Genomic DNA, 9429 nt, shown 5'->3' on the forward strand with positions numbered 1-9429 from the left:
CTTTAAAAAATATTCAGCTTTGATATTAATTAGTTTTTTGGGTTCATTGAGAACATGGTTGTTGTTCAATAATAAAATTATTCCTCAAAAATACAACTTGCCTAATAATTCTGCACTCCCTGTAGTGTGTGAAGACAGCGCAGGGCTGTTTCTTTTGTTTCTACAGGTGTACTATGACCTCCTCTGTACCACAGTATGTCCACCCCGACCTCTGCTCTGCTCAATATATAACAATAATCACACAATTACCTCTTCCAACGTCTCCACTCCACCGCTTGCAAATTACTTCCTTTGTTACATCATTTCCTGTCTGCGTTACACCACTTCCTCTCTTTGGTTTAATTTCTTCCTTTCTATGCGTTCCACCTAGGAGAGAAGTGTTTGCCATCTTGTGGTAAATAGGCTAACTGCAGCCTCTGTGTAATCTCCACTCAGAATATACTGTACAGTAAAACAAAATGCCCTTTTACTTACCTGGGACTTCTTTCAGTCACAAATACTGGTTCGCACGACAGCCGGGGGCCCCAGTCTCTCTCACTAGCTGGGGCCCCCAAACCACCATGTGATACCCAGAGGGGAGTGCGGGCGAGCCCTCTGGGTATCGCATGGTGGTTTGGGGGACCCAGCCAGTGAGAGAGACTGGGGCCCCGGCTGTCGTGCGACCCAGTGTTTGTGATTTTAAATTTCTTTTTTGCAGCTTCCAGGATGCGGTTGACAGGTGAGTGGTTAGGGAGGGGGCCGTGTGGGAGATGCCTCTGTAAAAGATGTAATCTACGATTACGTCCAACCGAAGCCTCCCACCTGAATGCTAATTTATGCAATTCCTGCTAGATTTGGTATGGCAGGCAAAGAGTGTATGACAGTACACCTGATTGGCTGATTGGCGCCTGCTGACCAAATAAAGTCCCCTTGCTCTCTTGCCGTCATACTGTGCTCAGCCATTCCTCTGCTGTCCCCCTCCGTAATCACTTAAATAGAGTCTGAAGCCTTCTAAAAATCATCTTTTTATTAGACATTTATCTTTAGCAATATCAGCAGTGCTAAAATGCCACATTCCTGTGGCAAAACAATATCATTAAACCCCCCAAATACCTGGGCAAGATTCCACGACTTTCCAAGTTGTGGATTTTGCTTCCTGGGGAGGCAGAGCTTAGCCCTGTAGGTCTGCCTCCATTAGCATCAATCCCCGCTGATCGCCGCCTCTCCCCGCCGCTCTCAGTAAAGGAAGACTGAGAGGGGCGGGGAGAGGCAGCTATCAGTGGGGATTGATGCGAGTAGAGGCAGAGCTACAGCACAAAGCTCTGCCTCTACCAGGAAGCGATCCCCGGATTTTGCCCCAGGAATTTGTGGGATTTAATGACATCATAAATGCAGTGTTTTAGCACTGCTGATATTGCTAAAGATAAATGTCTAATAAAAAGATGATTTTCAGAAGGCTTCAGACTCTCTTTAAGTCTTAATGCCACTGAGACTTAGAGTACTGTATATAGTACTTTTATATTCTCTTTACTGTTCCTTTATATCTATGGCATTAATGATATTTGCCCAGTAGAGGTCACTAAAAAAAGTGAAAAAAATGCCCATTTGCTTACCTGGATTTTCTTCCAGCCCCCTGAAGTCTTTCTGGTTTTTCGCCGTCATCCTGCTCTCCGCTGTTCCTCCTGTGTCCCCTCCAATGCTAGATGTGCGGCCCCGTGCATCCTCTATCACGCTGCCATGACAGGGAGCACTCTGCGCTTGTGCAGTAAGCAAAAATTGCTACTAGGCATGCACAGAACGCTCCTGACCGTGGGAGTGCGATAGAGGAAGCGCACACAGCTGGGCAAATACAATATACTATATACTCCAAGTGACTGGCTGCAGCGAATGTGCGGCGCTCACCATGCACTTCCTCTATCGCATTCGCAATAACAATTTTTGCTTACTCTCCTGACCACAGGAACGTTATAGAGGACACACAATGCACAGGGCTGCACATCCAGCATTGGAGGGGGACACCAGAGGAACAAGGAGTGCGGGATGATGGCGAGGGACCAGCAAGTCTTCAGGGGGCTGGAAGACGCCTCAGGTAAGTAAATGGGCGTTTTTTTTTACTTTAGGTTTCCTGTAAGGCTTATAGTGACCCCTACTGGGCAAATATAATTAATCCCATCAATATGAAGGAACAGTAAAGAGAATATAAACATACAATATACTTCAAGTCACAGTAACACTATAAGGCATAACAGCCATAGGTCTAGATCTTACCCCATTAATGCATTAGCATGGTCGCAGCCACCATTTATCACAGTGCCTTATATTGACCACCAGCAAGGCCTAAAGGTGGCCACACAGGATATAATAAAATGTTCAGATTTTACGGCAATTCGATCAAAACGATCGCATCTCCCGAAAAAAAAAAAAAGCTTTTTTTTCATTCCACTGAAAAATCAGATCGGATTTCCCATTTTTTTCGATTTTTATCTATCCGGAATGCCAGATATATTTCTTCAATTTCTCTAAAGATTGTATGGTGTGTGTTAGATGTGTCAATTTATTAATATACACACCCAAGCAATTTTCTCAGAGTTTCCAATCACTTTTATCATAATTGGGGAAAAATTGAACATAGATGTACGGTACATTGGTCATATTTTTGAAATGTTACAATCAGTCAGAAAAATTGATTTCAATTCTTAAATTGAACAGATATTTAAAAAATTGTATGGTGTGTGGCCACCTTAAGACAGGGACAACTTGTTATCTAATATCTAGTACAATAGAAGCTATTACCTGGTCTGTAATCTATATTAACCTGATGACGGCATAGAGCTGAAATCTGGTAGGGAAGGAGAGGCGGGCTATCTCTGAACAGACCACCTACATATATGATAAGGTGCACTTTGATTTGATTCAGTGCAAAAACCTTATGAGCGATTTGTATGCAGTTGGTAAGTTGTTTTGCTTTAAATTTGACTATTGTGGAATACAATTTTAACTCTTTGTGGCAATCCTACTAAGCCTGGCATATTGTTTGTCCCATGGTGGTGATCACTGTGTTCCCTTTTTGAGCACTGGGTGGCTGCAGGCTATAGCAACAGGATTGGGGTGACAACAGCGCTGAGCAATATATGTACAGTCTTTACAGTTCCACTTTGGATTGGAATCTACCTCTGGCAGCTAACTCTTTCCACTTGTGTGAAGCGCTTGATAAACCCTTTTGCAGCAAAAAATAACTGCCATTTATTAAAAACTGTAAATAGATTATTATAAAAATGTTATGAGTATGAACAATGTAGCAAACAGCATAAAAATAGAAGAGGAGAACAATGAGGGAAAGGAATACTTGGAGTATGAAGATGTCTGTCCTTTGTGGAAGTACAAGTGGGAAGTCCATCCATGCCTTTAGGAGCCCGGCCTTAAGAGTCCTCTGCTGGCTCCAGATGTTCCTGGCTTGTTGGAAAATTGAGGCCAGATGCCGCTAGGCGGGATTCTCTTCTGAGGAATCTGCTTTGGGAGGCTGGTTTACAAGTCCCACCCATGCTTTAGTCTGAACCTCCTTATGCATTTTGGAGGGAAAATGTTTATATCTTAATATGTCATATTTTGTGCATCGCTCATCCCGCATGCACAATAGTAGCAGATTCATGACCCCCAAAAAATATACATCATTATCAGACCACACTTGGCTTTCCTAGCCTGTCCCCTTGCAAAGAGATGAAATAATGTGGCTTCTGTTTGTGATATGTACACAATAATGATACGCACAGGTCCAGCTTGATGCCGGCAATTCAGTGATATATTTATCAGGTGATCAGAAGCATTCCGCTTCTTACAAGTGTGCCGAGCATGCTGCCAGGGATCCAAAGCACAAATCCAGTCACTGTACCCCAGAGAGAGAACATCCAGGCAGCCCATGCTGCAAGTTACATGTGCAGGATTGTGGGAGACATATCCATCAGAGGTGGGTGCAGCAGAGAGAGAGAGCAGACAGGGGCACTACAGCTGTGTAATGTGCCTGTGTGCTTATTGGGGTGATACAGTATGCCTAAACCTGCTAAATGTCACTTTCAGGAGGGATTAAAATGGTTTACCTTGTTGTTTTTCATTGGGTGGTGGAGGGTTGATGTGTTGCAGTGAATGGTGATCGTGTGACACAGAGAGTGGTGAGGAGGGGCAGCTTTGTAATTATTGGGGGGGGGGGGGGGGTGTTAAAAAATAATGAGTTTTTGCAGTGATAGATTATTGCTTTTTTGGAGCAGGGGGTGTTTGTGTAATTATCTTGCCCAGTGATTGTTCTACATAATAGGTCTCGAATGGTGACAACTGTGTATTTTAGTACGGACATCTGGAGCATTTTACAGAATACATAGTCATGTCATGGATATCCTCAGAGGAGCTCACAATGTAATTTTCAAGGGACTGCTTGTGAGGATTTAGATGGACTTAACAATTTGACTGTTAATGCAATGGATGTTGTTTATTTAAATCCATTGGAGAAAGCTATTCAGGAGAGGTGTGGTCAGGGGGGTACCTCATCATAAATATGAAGGTCACATCATTCCTATGAAGGAAGAACTCTGACCCGGACAGATATAATAAGTTTGCAACCGTTTTCTCTAAAAAGAGTGATCCTTGTGATATACAGCCTGATGTGGGCCTAAGAAATTCATTTCTACAACTAGAAGATCTCATGGGGAAAGAGACTAAAGTATGGTGGGATCTTTCAACCTTGAAACAGTATGTGGCGGAGGGAATTATTCCCAGAGGGCTACGAATGAAAAAGATTCCAACTACAATATATTCTGATTAATTTGTGCTAGAATGGAACTCTTTACTCACTGATTGTTCACTTAACTTGATGAGACTCATTATTAAATACGAGGAAAGTAAACTTGTTGAGTTGAGGTTTAAGATCACTGACATTAAGTCTAACATCTGCAAATATGAATTATTCCAACTGTATGATGAACTGCATGCAAAAATGTGTAATAACAGCTCAGTTGGAAGCATTAATTACTGAGACTAAAAGAGCCAAATATTTGCGTGATAGTGATGACTACAGGTGTCATGTAGTATATGAGTGGGGTAAATGGGGAAACACACCAAGAATCACAGGGACAACCCCACGGAGATCACGCTCACGAAATAGGAGAAATGTTAGTTTTTCGGATAGAGCGGATGATGCTTCAGGTGTCTCTGGAAGGATCTCCAATAGTGATGCGGGCTTTTTGCCTTGCCCTAGTGAGGTTTCCTCTGTTTTACCACAGGTGCCCCCCAAACCCCCCCCCCCCCCCCCCCCCCCCCCACTCTGTACAAACCAGTACCTCAAAAAAGGGTCGGGTCCACCCACGTATTTCCTCTCCATTGATTATTTAGATGTTAATTTGAGGGGAGATATAGTTTCTAGATCCATTAGGACTAAAACGTATAGGAAACAATGTGCGGGTAATTCAACTCTGAGAGCAGGAAGCTGTCACCCTAAACACACGGTCCAAGCCATTCCGGTGGGGGAATTTATTCGAGCCCGCCGGAATTGCTTGGATGACATAGCCTTGCGTGACGAGTTTGCGGTGTTGGAGAGGCGTTTGCGGGAGAGGGGCTATCCACACTGGATGATTGAGAAGGGAAAGCGTCGGGCCTTATCCAATTCCCGAAATCATTTGGTGCAAGACGCAACCCCTGTACGCGATTCTGGGGATAATTTAGTTTTTGTTACTACCTATAGTACTGAGTATCCACATATTATTCAGATCATCAAGAAGTACCGACCAGTTTTAGAAGGGGATAGCGAACTACAGCCTTTTCTTAAAAAGGGCGTCAGATTTTCGAGCCGCAGAGCACCGACGCTTGGCCGTCTTCTGTCACCCAGTTTGTTTATTTCTGATCCGCAACCATCAACATGGCTGTCGTCAGAGGGCTCCTATAGGTGCAGTATCTCGGCATGCCGGTACTGTTTTATGCATAAGCAGACCCGCACTGTTACGTCTATGGCTAATGGATATACCTCTAGTATGAAACACTTTATAAACTGTGGCACTAAAAATGTCATTTATTTGGTGACATGCTCTGATTGTTCCGTGCAATATGTGGGATGTACCACCAGGCCCCTTAGGGCTAGAATTTCGGAGCATTTCCTGGGGGCAGGGTGGTCCACCACCAACATATCAAATGTTGCCAAACATTCCCGTAATGTTCTTGGAGGTGACGTCCTCGTTTTCCTTTCAGGGCATAGAGAGAGTGTTCCTGCCTAAAAGAGGAGGGGATTTGCAGGCTATAATCAAGAAGAGGGAGGCGTTATGGATATTCCGTTTGGGAACCAGAGTTCTGGGGGGTTTAAATGCTAGATGGGACCTGGCATTGATCACAGTTCAATTCCCATCTGTTATTTTTCTTACCCTCTCGCTCTCTCCCCATTTACCCTCCACCGCCTTTCTCTTTCCTTTTCTCCCCCCTTTTCTCCCCCCCCCCCCCCTCCAACTACCATACATTTCTGGTGCTTTTTTGTATCGTATGGACCCCCCTCCCCTTTTTTTCTAAGGGGCTTGTAGGTATATTTTATGTTATCTGTGTGGTGTAATTTTGAAACATATATATATTTTGTTGACCTTTTTTCAACTATGTTTCTGTTTTTCTAAGTATTCTCCTGATCAAATTTCATCAATTTTTAACATTTGTATGACCGTTGTTTCTTATTGATGTATGCATATTTTTAACTATTGTACTATGTAATATGGACAGGAAGTGGTGTTTCAGCCTACCACTCCCCTTTGTGGGCGGTTCAGGGGCGACACCCCTTGTCACCATTTTCTTTTATAAACCCTTGTATACATGCTGTAAAATGTGCTATGAATAAGGACCACTTGAGGTCTGAAACATGTCAGCAGAGTGTTCCGTGTACCGTCTTGGGATAAGTCCCTAATAAACCTGAAGTGACATTGCAGCGGACCCTTCTTTCTTTGTAATTTTCAAGTCACTGTAACCTATAACAGTACGAGTACTAACTACAGTCAGGTCATAACAATATTGTGACAATGTTTTTTTTCTGAGGGGTGCCTTGTAAAAATGTCAGAGTCATCAGGGTCCTCTCACCCAGAGAGGTGTGAAAACTGCTGGTATACACAGCCATGTAAGCCTGTTGTCTAGGTGATGCTTGCTGTGGGAGAGACAGTAAGCTGTGGCAGTAGGGAAGGAAAATTAACACTGAGCTGGGTTAAAAAAAGAAGAAAAAAGCAGAAGTGACGTCACTTTTGGCATCACAGGGAAACAGTAAAGATGGAAACCAGCAGAAATATTATTTTCTTTTTTTCATATCACATTTCTCCTAAATCTGACAGTGAACACTAAACACAACAGGAAAGCTATGCTAAATAAGTCATTCTCATTGGGTGTTTTTTACTTTTCAGTTTATATGTAGTTTCATCCCACTTCATCCTCCCTGGTGGTAATCCCGAGCTACACTCGGGCTAGCCGCCAGGAGCTCTATGCAGAGTATAGTGTGCAGCAGGCATTTTTACTCACTGCCCGGGGGATCCAGACATCAGTAGTCGTTCTCCTTCCTGTCCTACGAGTCTCTGAATCACTCTGGTGAGATCGCTGTCATCAATCTCACCATGGAGTTACAGCGCCACCCAGAGGACGGAGGTAAAATTGCAGCGCTGGAGCCCAGGCAGGTGAGTGAGAGCAGGGGCTGCTGCAGGCATTCTGGCGGCATGATTTTTTCCTGATTGTAGGGTCTGAAGCGTTTAAAAAAAATACCCTAAAATCTGGAAATAATCATACCGCCAGGGGGGTTATTGTGTCTTATGTTTGAAGACATTTGTTTCAATAAAGTGTTTGGAACATTCAGACTTGTGTTTTCATTGTCCACAATCAATCAATTTGTATGTTGTCTGATGTGCGGTAAGTCATGCAGAGACTCTGAAGTCATAGCCACAATAGCTGTTTAGGTAAGAGCTTTAATGACTAACTGTACGAGATTTCCTTGCAAGCTTTCATAACTTTCATTTTCATCTTCAGGCATGATACAGAAGTGGATCAGAACCGTACCAAAGTAATATAACAAACAAAGACGTACGGTATATATGATCTTGTAGAGAATCACATACAAGTCTCTGTATGTTCCATTACTTTGGTACCGCTCTGATCCTGTTCTGTATCCTGCTTGGAGATGAAAATCAAAGTTATGAAAGCTTGTAAAGAAATCTGTTACAGGTTGTCATTAAAGGATCGCCAAAACATCTTTAGTTGTTATGACTTTGGACACAATCAATCAATCTTGGGAGATGAGTCGTGTTATTTTGAGAAGCAACAATCACTATATTGTGAAGAGTTTTGGTTTGTAAAAGGGGCCCTGGAGAGAGGGTGATATGGAGGCCGCCATATTTATTTTTTTAACACTTTTATTGGCATAGCTGTAAATAACATAACAGACATTGAATCATTTCCGTACCGGGGCAATATATTGCCATAAAGGTGATGTTGAGTGCTTGGCAAAAATTGTCCAGTTAGACCAAAGTCCAGAATAACAGGTTTCACGTATCCCAGCTATGGAGGTTTCATGGCAGTATATAGAGTGTATATAAAGCTTCAGGAACATTACTGCAACAAGCAATAATAACTAATACAAACACCAGTGTGTGGAATGAAGACTGTAAAGTACATATCTATGTAAAGAGCAGTAATATGATTGCATAGTTTGGTGATACCTGAACATTTGCCATTGTCCTGAAACCGAGGTGGACCTTTATGTAGCTGCTATTAGGGTTGAAACTACCCACTTGCCCCATACTTTGGTACATTTACTTGGACACCCTCTATGTGTATATAGCGATTTAATAAACAGAAGCACCTTGTTAACCTGCAGCAGCCACTCAGGCACCATGGGGACACTTGGGGTGATCCAGCACATTGCTGAGGGAATCCCTGCTGTATGCTGGAAGAGTTATCACAAAGTACTTGTGAATTGGGAATAGTGATTTTCTGGCAGTACTCCAAGGAGATATCTTGGGGCTCAGTGATAACAGGGTTCCCATAATATCCGCCAACAGTCCAGCAACTTGCTTCCAGAAGAGATATGGTGAAAGGGGGCATCCCTGTCGCTTTACTAGCATCCCACCTATTATGTTTACTCGTTTCATCTGCATTAGTGGCAAAAAAATCCCCCAGCAACCCTGCAATATCACCATGTTCCACAGTCTGCGGTACCCAGAAGGGGTGTCACCTCCAGATGGGATTAGGGCGTATATTTTACAAGGAGCACAGTAATAGTACCGGGGTATGATCAGATATAGATCGGGAAAGATGACGGACATCTCATATAGAGGGGATCAGTAATGGGCTAGTGAAGGCATAGTCTATTCCAGGCAGCGCCTGTCATTGTATAGTATGACAGGTAAATTGGCGCTCATCAGGATGGAAATGCCTCCAGGCATCTACCCATAAAGTCTC

This window comes from Hyperolius riggenbachi, chromosome 10 (assembly GCF_040937935.1).
Source record: "Hyperolius riggenbachi isolate aHypRig1 chromosome 10, aHypRig1.pri, whole genome shotgun sequence".
Classification (NCBI taxonomy): domain Eukaryota; kingdom Metazoa; phylum Chordata; class Amphibia; order Anura; family Hyperoliidae; genus Hyperolius; species Hyperolius riggenbachi.